The sequence below is a fragment of the Gigantopelta aegis genome, chromosome 3 (genome assembly GCF_016097555.1).
Source record: "Gigantopelta aegis isolate Gae_Host chromosome 3, Gae_host_genome, whole genome shotgun sequence".
In the NCBI taxonomy this organism is placed as follows: Eukaryota; Metazoa; Mollusca; class Gastropoda; order Neomphalida; family Peltospiridae; genus Gigantopelta; species Gigantopelta aegis.
In genome coordinates, this window is record NC_054701.1 from 64,191,258 (window position 1) to 64,204,613 (window position 13,356).

Here is a 13,356-nt window from a genome sequence, read left to right on the forward strand (position 1 = left end):
TGAACATATTTATTGATCACAGTTTGCTTCATGCATGCATGTTGCATACAGTATATAGCCTCATACGTTAACAGTGTCGCCTATGTGAATCTATTTAATATAGTACAAACTGATAAACACACTGTACTCATGTTATTCACGGCTATTTGTAATACATCTAAGTATAATAAGAAGTATGATACATATTATACATTGAAACGCCTTGTTTCGGTAATTAGTGCGTGCAATACAGACCCATAGCCAGCATGAGCGGAACTCTCAATCCTGCATGGTGTGTGTGTGTGTGTGTGTGTGTGTGTGTGTGTGTGTGTGATCGTCCGATCCCCCCCCCCCCCCCCCCCCCCCGGCTACCGGCCGGCAATATCATCGGCTTTGTGTAATATACGTAAGTACAATGCAACGTATGATACATACACGTCCAAACACCTGGTTTTGGTAATTAGTGCATACAATATCATCCGACTCCTGAATTGATGACGCACGGCATACGCGGGATCATTGTATTTACACGTAAATCTACACCAATTTGTCATCTGGCAGAACATTATAATTTGCCAGTGATCCGCTTATTAGCGTGGCATGATCTGTTTATTATTTACATATTTCCTGGAATATTATATTTTCCGTTACTTGCTTAAAGATCTCATTTACCCAACTCGGTCGCTGAAGAACATGGAGCTCAGGAAAACAAAATTTGCCATATCTCAATTATTTGCTTAATTATGAAAATTGATTACTTCCACTGTTTATAGACTATTCATGGTTGGTTAAATCGATCACAACGACGAATGTTAGGAATTCATATCGGTAGCTTGTATATTGAGGATTCGTCACGAGTATTTTTTAATATGGAAAATATCAATCAACTCGATTAACTATACCGAGTAAAGGGACATTCCTGAGTTTGCTGCATTGTAAGATGTTTCAGACAAATAAAATATTTCTACGATTAAACTTACATATTAAATATATTTTCATGTTTGGAATATCAGTGTCTGTATATTCAATGTGTTCTGATCGTCTTAATATTAGTAAGAAGCCCAAACTGGATTCTGTCTTCAAATAATTTCGTACGTACGAAAAAACTATATTTTAGTAAATAAAATGAAAGTTAACCTAGTACAAATATTAGAACGGTCAGAAACACGTTTAATATACAGCCACTAATATTTTATGCAGAAAAATATATTTGATATGTAATTACAATCGCTAAAAAAGTATTGTTTAGTCGATAACATCTTAAAAATTGCAGCAAAGTCAGGAATGTCCCTTTAACTAGACGAGGTTGACATTTTACATATTAAAAACTCACACGAGTAACGAATTCTATATATTCTATAACACTTCTAAAATAGCATTTTCATTCGATATTTAGTAAATCACAGCACTAAGTCGCCTCCATGGATGATACGACATCATCACGATTAGCATAAGTTAGTTTGACGTTACGCATTTTAACTAAATCTTGTGAAAACGTTACGCTCAGGTATACAGGTCTTAATGGCTTGTAAACAAATGACCCATTGTCAGCAACACATTATTACCTAAAGACCTAGCAAATTTGCATACCATTATTACATGAGTTAATATTCTAAATTATCACATGGGTTTATGACATAGATATCATGGGTAAGTAATAGGATAAAATAAAATTATTACCATGATGTGATATGTTTACAAGTTGTTGTTGCTTTTTGTTTGCTCGATTTCAACAACACCTCTAGAATTTTGAATCGGGGTGCGTTCAGTATTCATACGTTGTCTAACGATCTGACTTGACTTATAGTTAAACACCAAAACCAGGCTAGCGAACAGTTAGTGTAGGACAGTTTGCCCTTCAATACAAAAAGAGCCATTTTTAGTTTTAAAAGTGCCCTTTTAATCTAGTTGAAGAAGGTCATCTATTATACCGCCGTGGTTCTTTTACAATTGCCCCTCCCCTAGTCATTTTAGGCCAGGTATACCATTTCAGGTCACAACACATGGGGAAAAGTTCCTAACACTTGTATTATAAATTCGAAATTTGTACTCTAATGGTGTTGTTAAACAAAATAAACTGTTTTGTCCGAACTAGTTTAAATGTGCTAAGGAAGGAAAGGAAGGAACATTTATTTAACGACATATTTTATTTACGGTTATATGGCGTCGGACATGTGGTTAATCACCACACAGATATGAAAGAGGAAACCCGCAGTCGCCACTTCATGGGCCACTCTTTTCGATTAGCAACAAGGGATCTTTTATATGCACCATCCCATAGACAGGATAGTACATACCACGGCCTTTGTTAAACCAGTTGTGGAGCACTGGCTGGAACGAAAAACAGTCCAATGGGCCCACAGACGGGGATCGATCCCAGACAGACCGCGCATCGAGCGAGCGCTTTACCACTGGGCTACGTCCTGCCCTAGATACAGCCTTTCAGGTCACAACATATGGAGAAAGGTTCCTTAAACTTGTATTATAAATTCAACATTTCTACTCTTAATGGTGGTGTCGTTCCAACCAGTGCACCACAACTGGTGAAAGGCCGTGGTGTGTGCCTTCCTGTCTGTGGGAAAGTGCTAATAAAAGATCCCTTGCTGCATTAGTCAGAATTATCAAATGTCTGACATCCAATAGCCGATGATTAATTAATTTGCTCTAGTGGTGTCGTTAAACAAAACAAACTTCTAATGGTATTGTCAAACAAAATAAACTGTTTTGTCCAAAGGTTCCCAGCTGTAGTTTAAATGTGCTGAGGTGTCGTTAATCAAACATTCCTTTCATTTCCCTGGCCCCAAGGTATTTTAGTTGGTCAAACAAAGGTTATCGTCTGCCGGTGCACGGCGCCCATTGTACGAGCAGACGGACAAAAGACAGACTGGGAGGGGGACGGGAGAGGTTAATAACAGCTGTACTAGTTTCTCAGATCAAATAATCCTCAAAATGTAGTAATGCAGCTTCCCGTTCCAATCGCGCTTTCCGTTCCAATCGCGTTGATATATGATCTTCTTCTTGTCCAGCAGAGAGGCTGATTTCGATCAGTAACTTATTCATCTGGGAAGCGGGAAATTGGCTTAGTCGTAGATCGTTCGCATTAGACCCCAGGGGACAGAGCCAGATTTAAAACAAAAATATGGGGGAGGGCTGGCTGGGCGAAGGATAAAGGGCAAACGGACCAACTCGTGAAAATGGTAACCCAAAGAATATTTACCCCCCCCCCCCCCCCCCCCCCCCCACCAAAAACAAACAAAGCCAGAAAAAAATAAGCACTTGAATGTATATAGGTAGAACAGGTCTCTTGTCCCGTTTACATCATCATCTGTACCCTCTTTAATAACTAAATAGTTTTAAAGTTGTTTTATAAGAATTGTTTCTCATTTGTTAGGAATTTATCGATGTATAAAAGTCACAAATGGTATAAAATCGCGTAGCGTAGCGAAACGATTTTATACTACATTTGTGACATTAATACATCGATAAATTCCTAAAAAATTAGAAACAATTCTTATAATTACAAACAGTACAAGAAGTGTACCTTAAAACACTCAAAAATAATTTCTTTCGTTCTTACCGTCAGCCATGTTCTGTAAATAAGCGTAGGAATACATGTATACATACTATTGGATGTTTTGGGTTTTTTTTTTTTAACAGAATAAAAAACAAATAAAAAATATATTGTAATTTTTATTTATTTATAACATGAATATCTCATCCAGTTTCCCTTATTTTTTTTTATCGAGAAAACAGGTCACTTCCTTTAAAAACGATCACCGAACTGGGTCATTGGGCTTCTCGCCCATCCAGCTAAAAATAATTCCAATCGATCTTGGTCTTCCGTGATGACGTATTTTTATGAGGTTTATGGAAGGATAACGCTTGGTTTTTTAGTGACGTCAGCCAATCAGAATACAGTAAATCGTATAAATTCGGAAAATTTGTAATTATATTTAAATACACTATTAGATACTATTGGATAATTAATCATCGGCTATGTAAAAAAACAGTAATTCTGACGCGCTACATTTTCCCATTTAAAAAAAAAAACGTTTTACCGACTAATAAATTATATACATGTGTTAACTTTTTTTCCATCAAGTTGTTAAAACGATTGTAAATAGCTATTAAACTACCTATATTATGCTGATTGCCCCCTCCAAATTATCTATAATAAACTGCATGTACATTAGTGCAGGGCGAACATTAGTTAAATACTTTCCTTTCTACGTCCCTTCAGACTACAAGTTCATGTACATGCATAAAAAACAACAAAATAATTTTATATGTACATGTATTTTCGAATATCACTAATATAGGTTTATACAACTAACATTTCCTTTCAGCCATAATGGTAAATTTTATGTTCATGTTCGATAAACTTTAATGTAGTTAATGGGCTGATAAATGAGCTCAGATCTATATACGATACTTACTTTTTTCTCTTTTTTTTTTTTTTTTACCCATGGTTCATTTAGACCCTATGTAACTTTGGCAGTAATGCAAATATGAATAAAATTAATGTTATCCAAATTCAGGCATTTTCTTTATAATCAGCCTGCAACAACACAAATGGGATCCTGTACTCCTAAGTAGACACACTCACATTAACCCATCCGCGCGGTCGGTTTGGGATCGATCCTCGTCGGTGGGCCCATTTGAGCTATTTTTCGTTCCAGCTAGTGCATCACAACTGGTATATCAAAGACCGTGGTATGTGTTATCCTGTCTGTGGGATGGTGCATATAAAAGATCCCTTGCTACTCTCGATTCACTAATGTCAAAACCTATACTAGCTCTGCCAATTACTTTTTGACCGACGGTTCAAAATTGCGCCAAATTTCCTCAATCAAAATTGCGCATCTTTTCTCTTTGGCATATAATTGCTCCATTCAAAATTCCATAGCACCACCACCACCCTCCCCCGCTTGCTACCGACTTGGTCGGGCTGCTGGTGCTCCCTTGCACCTGCCAGTGCAGGCGGCCCCCCCCCCCCCACCCACCACCTTTCCTGTCATGGACGGAGGAGCCGACCAAGGACGGCTCTTGTGCCCATGACAGGCGTGCGCTACAACAGCTTGTTCTGAATGTGCACGTAAAGCCATAGGGCCTGACCTGACCTAATGGACAAATACAGCGAGTTTCCTCTTCAAGGCTACATGTCAAAATTACCAAATGTTTGACATCCAATTGCCGATGATTAATAAATCAATGTGCGATAGTGGTGTTGTTAAACAAAACAAACTTTAAACTTGATAATAATATCATTTACATGTATGCTAAACCAACGACGTTGTCCAAGTGACCCAAGAAAGGTCACCGGCAAGTGTCTATTATAAACTCGTGTATTACGTCACTGGATTACGGAGTTCATTGCACACTGGACGTTACCAAGGTTACTCTTCATACCCTATGCTATTTAGTTTCAGCGTTAAGTCATATTTGTTCCAAATCTGGCAGAATAAATTAACCTTTGACCTTTTGCGAGTACAAAAGTTTAGTGTCTTAGTGTCATAGCAGGACTGACAGTATAGCCCCAGGGTATACTTATGGTGTTTATTATAATAAACCAGTCCATTTGAAATAAGGAAAGCTAGCAATAAACAGAAAACTATATTTCTCGACGCGAAGAATGCCACATATTTGCTGCAATAACATTTCTCATGAATATAATTATTAAGGACAAAAGGTCAAACAGTTTTGAAACTATTTCAAAATTTAAAAAAAATAAAGGAATATTAATTCGTGCGTGTGTGTGCGCGCGCGCTCGCGTTTGTCTCTCTGTTTCTTTATGCTCTCTCTCTCTCTCTCTCTCTCTCTCTCTCTCTTTCTATCTGTGTGTGTGTGTGTGTGTGTGTGTGAGAGCGAGAGCGAGAGCGAGAGCGAGAGAGCGAGAGCGAGAGAGAGAGAGAGTAAAGATTTGCCTTTTTCATCCGTCTATTTGGTTATTGTAGCATATAGTGAAAGAAAACTTACGAATTGAAGTAAAGTCGGCTTACTGTGGTATTGTCCTTTTATTATTCAATTATTAGCCATTAAGAGTAACTAGTATAAACTGAACTGTTTGTTAAGGACAAGGACAGTTCTGCATACATATTCTTGTACAGTGGCGTAGGAAGGTGCCAACAAGTGTGGGTGGGGGCACACTTTTATATTTACACACTTTTACACTATTATAAAGCAAATATAAAGCAAAATATCTGAAAAGTGGGGGGCACATGCCCCCTCCTCCCCCTCCCGCCCGCTTCATACGCCACTATTGTATATTAAAGTCAACTGCTAATAACCGTTCGTTCGCCTGTCTTTCTAATCTCCCTCGGCTCCCCATCACTCTCCCTCAGCCTTCCCTTTCTCTCTATATTGCTCTCTCTCTCTCTCTCTCTCTCTCTCTCTCTCTCTCTCTCTCTCTCTCTCTGCCTGTCTCGCTTTCTCTCTCTCTTTTTCTCTATGTCTCTGTCTCTCTGTCGGTCTCTCCCTCTCCCTCTCTCGGTCTCTCTCTATGTCTCTTTCTCTGTCTGTCTATCTATTTCTCTGTCTATCTATCTATCTATCTGTCTATCTGTCTGTCTGTCTGTCTGTCTATCTATCTAGGCTTTTTGCCAGGAAATAAAATGAGGGTACGTAATAAAAACAAAACATGTTCCCTCTCCCTAACGTATTCACTCGCACAACAGCTTCAACAAAAACTCGATATTTGCAGTCATGAGTATGCCCATTAGCAATTAGTCTTTATTCTGCTGACATTTAGGCACCAGAATGCATGAAGTGTTATCCAAATACAAAGTGATGCACAATATAAACCAAACAGTACTAATACGGTTCATTTATCCACTGTCGCTCATCGATCAGTGGACACGAATACAAACCATACAACACGGAGGGAAATTCAACCGAAACCAATCAATGTTTGTGTAATGACACCCCAGCAATATTTTAATCAATAGGCGGGGGTGGGGGTGGGGGGTGGGGGTGGGGATGGGGGGGGGGATAGGGTCAAGCTCAGTTAGTAGAGCGTTAGCCTGAGGTGCTTTAGTCGTAGGATCGAACCCGTTTGGTGGATTTTGTCCCCGCGATAACGAGTGCCCCACGACTGTTATATCAAAGGTCGTTTTACATACTTCATGTCTGCGGGGAACTGCATATAAATGATCCGTTGCTTTTAGTGGGAAAAAGATGTGTCAGAATTATCAACTAGCCGATGATTAATGAATTAATGTGCTCTAGTGGTGCCATTAAACAAAACAGATTTTATTTTCACCAGCGGCTCTAACGTTTTGGTAATTCTAACAGTTGGTTTAGGCCTTAGGGAATGATAGACGAAACCCACTATCGTTACGTGAACTACAATATTGTGTGACGAAAGAAAGGCGAATAACTTCACGTAACCTGTAGTAAATTCGGAATTTTCCATATATTATCATATAGGCCTACTAAGACAAAAAAATGTTTAGCAATTTGGTAAATGTGCTTAAAGGGACAGATCCTAGTTTTTACATACTAAGGCATATTTTTCACTATTAGAGCCGTTTATAATCACTGAAATTAAACATTATTTATATTTCATTGTTTAGATTATCCATTTCCGTACAACCGAAGTATTTCTAGTCATCCTGGTGTTTCTAATACCACAAAATGCATTTTTCATATTTTTTAAAAAAAGCACGTGCGTCTGAGAAGTAACGGTTATGGAATCGCATTTTAGTCTATTTTTAAGGGTATATCAACGTCGCAGACTCTTGTTTCACTCTGTTGTATCCAAATGTGTTACAGGTTTGTAAATTAACCAAACTTAGTGTTAATTTTTGCGGGTTGAAACTATGGTTTAGATGGAAAAAATGCCTTAGTGTTTAGAAACTAGGTTCTGCCCCTTTAAAGAATAGAAAACTCGTGACTTTTCAAAGTGAAATCAGACACTGTGTTTAACTGATGATTCATTTGTCAGGATTATTAACAGGAGATTTTCAATGCGAAATGAAATGTGTAACTGTCATGTCAGTGAATGTAGCTTGTAGTTTAAAGTACAATGCAACAGTACCAAATTACTAAACCCTTTTATCTTAGCACATGTATATATGGAATTAATTAAAGGCGCGTACCCTGGTTTTAACCCGTGAAAAATGGACACTAAGTTTAGTTAATTTACAAGCTATAACTCATTTGGATAAAGTTACAACAGAGTGAAAGAAGAGTCTGTGACGTTAAAACGGGAAAATATCCTTGAAAATAGACTAGAACTCGAATCAATAAACCGCTACTTCTCAGACGCACGTGCTTGTTTGGTATTAGAAACACCAAATTACCAGAAACACTTCGGTTTTACGAACATGGATAATCTAATGAATACAATATAAGTAATATTTGATTTCAGTGATCATAAACGGCTCTAACAGTAAAAATATATGTGTTAGTGTTTAAAAACTAGGGTCTGTCCCTTTAAAATAGAAACTATTTTTTTTTTAAATGTCCGTTAGCTTGAAATTGGAAAATCGAAACATTTCACACAACCCGCATAAAACGACCAATTATGTTATTTTGCACGTCGTGAGGTTTTGTTTTGTTTTGTTAATAGTAGGCCTACATGCATATTATTATCAATTTGTATTATTCATAGTTCAGTGAATCTGAAAATGAGGGCCCTAGCTAGGATTTTTTGTTGGGGGGGGGGGGGGGGGGGGGGGGGGGGGGGGGGGGGGGGGGGGGGGGGGGGGGGGGGCAACTGAGTAGTTAATAGTCTAAAACTCCTTAAATGGTTAAAAAGAACATTTTCTTTTAAGTTTCTATAATTTTTGTGTAGATTTTTTCGGACCCCCCCCCCCCCCCCAGCTACGGTCCTGAATATGGAATACAATCAGCTTCGTATCGTTAGAAGTAGAAGTTATAATTTTAGCGCAAAAATCAGTGAGTGTATATCCCCTTCTAAGACAAAATAATTTCTTTGACTATTTACTATGGCATTTTTGACATTTTAAATTCCGCAAATCGGTGTACAAGGATTGCTGTAGAACCGTCACTAATATTATTTATACCGACTAATAAATTGTATATACACGTAATACGAAAGTTTCCATCAAGTTGTTGAAACAATTGTAAATAGCTATGAAACTACCTATATTACGCTGATTGCTCCCTCCAAATTATCTATAATAAACTGCATGTACATTAAAGGGACATTCCTGAGTTTGCTGCAATTTTTAAGATGTTATCGACTAACAGAGACTTTTTAACGATTGTAATTATATACCAAATATATATCAAAACTCGGGAATGTCCCTTTAATACAGGGCGCACATTAGTTAAATACTTTCCTTTCTACGTCGCTTCAGACTACACGTAAATGTATAAAAAAATATATATATAAAACATTAAAATAATTTTATATGTACATGTCTTTTCGAATATCACTAATATAGGTTTATACAACTAACATTTCCTTCCAGTCATAATGGTCAGTTTTATGTACGTGTTCGGTAAATTTTAATGTGGTTAATGGGCTGATAAATTAGCTCAGAGCTATATGCGATACTTAGGTCTTTACAGGATGTCATTCAATATCGGTACACACTTCAAAGGCGGCGTGGCTATTAATAGACACCGTGTATTCTATTCAACATGACGACAAATCGGTAGTAGGACAAGTTTTAATCATGACCCAGTGATGATGATGATGATGACGACGATGATTTAGAACATTTTTAAAGTTATATTCAAGTAAGGTTCAATCACGATGACGTGGTTGCCCAGAGCAAAAGTTAATGTTTTAGTGGAAGTCTAGACACAAGCCGTCAATAAAGAACATAATCTATAGTCCGTCCCACAGGGATCGCATTTTGTTTTCTTCATAATATGTAATTTACAACAAGTTACTTATTTCCGAGCCGATTGATTTGTAAATTGCACACACAAATTGCTTTTCTTTGTTATTTCCAAAACACTTTTACCTTTCTTCTTATGTCAAACCAAACTGAAATTATTCACAAAAAACCCCATTTTAATAGAATGATGGGACGGACTATTGAGTCTATCGAATATTTCTATCCTTGTATATAAATAGGGAATATGGCCTAACTGGTTACTGTCTTAAGACATTGGCTTTATTCTACAATGGCTAGAATGGCGAGCTGCATTCGCCATTCGACCTTCGCAGGATAAAGCCGATACCTTAAGACAGGAACCACTTATTTTTTTTTTTTGTGTACGCAAATCGAGTATCGTCAACATAACAAGGCTTTTGCCGTATGGCGTCATACAAGACGTCATTCTTTGTAGACGCTAGCTACATTCTGCAACATTCAAAAAGCGTTTTTAAACTAATTCATAAATATACACGTTTTGTATTGTTATCGCAAAACTAAACGTTATTTGTGTTTACTGTTTTTAAACAAATGATTTAAAGAGTATGTTTGTTGAAAATCTATTCTAAAATACTCGAGTTGGGTTTATGTCACGTGAGCTATATTTTTGGTCAGTGACCAAAAATAGTCATCATATCTTGCCAAATGTATACAGTGATTGCGAGATAAATATATATATCTTCAGTGGCGTAGGAAGATGCCAAAAAGTGTGCGTGTGTGTGTGTGTGTGGGGGGGGGGGGACACTTTATATTTACACTTTTACACTATTATAAAGCAAATATAAAGCAAAATATCTGAAAAGTGGGGGGGGGGGGGCAAGGGGGACGTTTCCTACGCCAGTGATCTTCCATATATCGAGTGGTTCTCCCACCCCCAAAAAACAAACAAAAAACACAGACAGGAAAGCACATACCACGTCCTTCGACCAGTTGTGGTACACTGGTTGGAACGAGACAACCCCCGATCAATTGAATGGATTCGCCGAGGTGGTTCGATCCTTCGACATCAGCACCTCATTACCATATGGATATTTGACACCTTTAGTGCAAGTGTTTAGCCCTTAGGTAAAATATTGTTAAAATAGCAACAGATTCTAAATTATTAGTAAAAAAATGAGACGCCTGACAAGAGTCCAATAAGTGCAATGATTGTGCAGACACGTAGGAACAGAAGTGAGGTGAGAGTTGGGGCGGGGCCTGTACCCCCATCTAGAGGACGAAAATATACCCCAGATATCGTTCCTACGGGCCAGGGGCCCTATTTTCGAAGGCATCTTAGCGCTACGAATAGTAAAATCATCGTAGGTTGTGACGTGACTACAGCACACGCCACAGTGAAAGGTATATTTTAAGATGGGTTTACGATTTCGTAGGCTAAAATTGCTTTAAAAATACAGGCCCCGGCGTATGCATGTTGATGATGTCGATAATAATGATGGCGATGCTGATGATAATAATAACACCCCTCAACGGATCCATTCTCTGATTGGGACTTTCCCGAACTAATTAGTGTCCCACGACTGGTATATCAAAGTCCGTGGTAGGTGCTGTCCTTTCTATAGGAAAGTGCACATAAAAGATTCCTTGCTGCAAAATAAAAAATGTACCGAGTTTTCTCTACTTCTATGTATTAGAATTACCAAAAATTTGACATCCAGCAGTCGATAATTAATAAATCAATGTGCTCTAGTGGTGTCGTTAAACACATTTTATACACAGTGGACTGGTGCATTAATTGTTGACGTGAACCGACTACCCACTAGATCTACGGATGTGCGGTTACGGATTAAAAGGAATATGAACACGTAACACCTGAAAGGTAACTACGTAGCAACAAATTGCTAGATATACAAATGTTGTAACACGTTATCAACATATATATTAACGCAAGGCATTGTCGCCCAATTAACACACACAGTTACTTGTTGTCGCTAGCAAAAGAACACGTAACACTTTCTTGTCATAACATACTAGATGTACATAGTGTATTCAAAATTATGTGCAACGCGATCTTCCGGTAAACAAACATTTGAACGCTACGCGCAAGACCATAATTTATTACGTAGTTTCACACAGCGTGAGTCTACTGGTTTCGATGGCTCTGTGATTAAGTCATCGGCGTGAAGGCTGGTAGGTACTGGGTTCGCGTCCGGCGAGGGAAGTGAAAATCAAGTGAAGATTTTTGCAATATAAATAAGAAAGGAAACTGTTTATTTAACGACGTACTCAACACATTTTATTTACGGTTATATGGCGTCTGACATATGGTTAAGGACCACACATATATTGAGGGAGGAAACCCGCCGTCGCCACTTCATGGGTTACTCTTTTCGATTAGCAGCAAGGGATCTTTTATATGCACCAACCCATAGACAGTATAGCAAATACGACGGCCTTTGTTGTACCAGAATTGGTGCACTGGGTGGAGCGAGAAATAGGCCCACTGACGGGGATCGACCCCAAGCCGACCGCGCATCAAGAGAGCGCTTTACGACTTGGCTACGTCTTGCCCCCTCATCGGTGTGAAGGCTGGTAGGTACTGGATTCGCATCCGGGGAGGGAAGTGAAAATCAAGTGAAGATTTTGCAATATAAATAAAGCCAAATAGTTTAATATATTCTGTGGGAAAAGGGTGCTTAAAATCTTTCTCCATCACCATTATATAATTTAAAGAAAAGATAAACTTTATTGCACTCAAACTATTTCACATCGTGAAATGAATATTACAACCCAAAGCGGATTCAAGGGAGGAAACTGGGGACTAAACAAACCTGTCTGTTCCCCATAAAAAATAAGTCCTTTTTTAAAAAATACTTTGTTTACAAATTTCATTTCAAAAATGCCAAACATTTATTGGAATTCCCTTTTCAGGGAGTTGGTCTATGTTCCCTTTTGCCCTTGGTCCCCTCCCTAAATAGTTCTTGGGTCTGCCCTTCAACGTACAACCCCATTTACAAGTATTAGAAAACATTTAAAGGGACACGCCCTAGTTGCGGCTAGTTGTTAACCATTACGGCGTTGTTTTTCGCTATTAAACCCATTTTTTCACAAATAAAATTGCACTTTACTTACATTTTATTATTTAGAATACACATTTCCATTCACCTGAAGTGCTTTTTGGTAATCCTGGTAATCCTGATGTTTGTAAAACCACGAAATGCATTTTTTGTATTTCTTAACAACAGGCGTGCACTCGAGAAAAAACCGTTAAGCAAGCGAGGTCCAATCTATTTTTAGAGCGAATCTTCCTGTGTAAACGACACAGACGTTGGTATACCGCGTGACCGTTATCATTTTTGGTTCGGTTTGTTTTCTCGTGCACGGTTCGCGCAATCAACATCCGATTTGTTGTCGTTTGCTTGTTGTTCATTTGTGAGATTTTTCTTCAAAGTTCGTGAACATTTTCAGTAACAATAAAGTTCAGACAAGTAAGTGTCTCAATACAAAACGTTACAAACCCTTAAAACCAATAATTTTGCTAAGTCTTACGATATCTGGAGAGGGGATACAACCAGGACAGAACAGT

At 38.1% G+C, this 13,356-nt stretch overlaps 2 protein-coding genes across 3 annotated transcripts in view; one reads left to right on the forward strand and one right to left on the reverse strand.

The window, feature by feature from the left end:
* LOC121368419 (myogenesis-regulating glycosidase-like) overlaps positions 1-13,356 on the forward strand; it is a 182,177-nt gene that overhangs the window by 44,050 nt on the left and 124,771 nt on the right. The gene's annotated exons all lie outside the window — the stretch shown is intronic.
* LOC121368421 overlaps positions 1-13,356 on the reverse strand; it is a 43,994-nt gene that overhangs the window by 23,701 nt on the left and 6,937 nt on the right. The window lies entirely within an intron of this gene.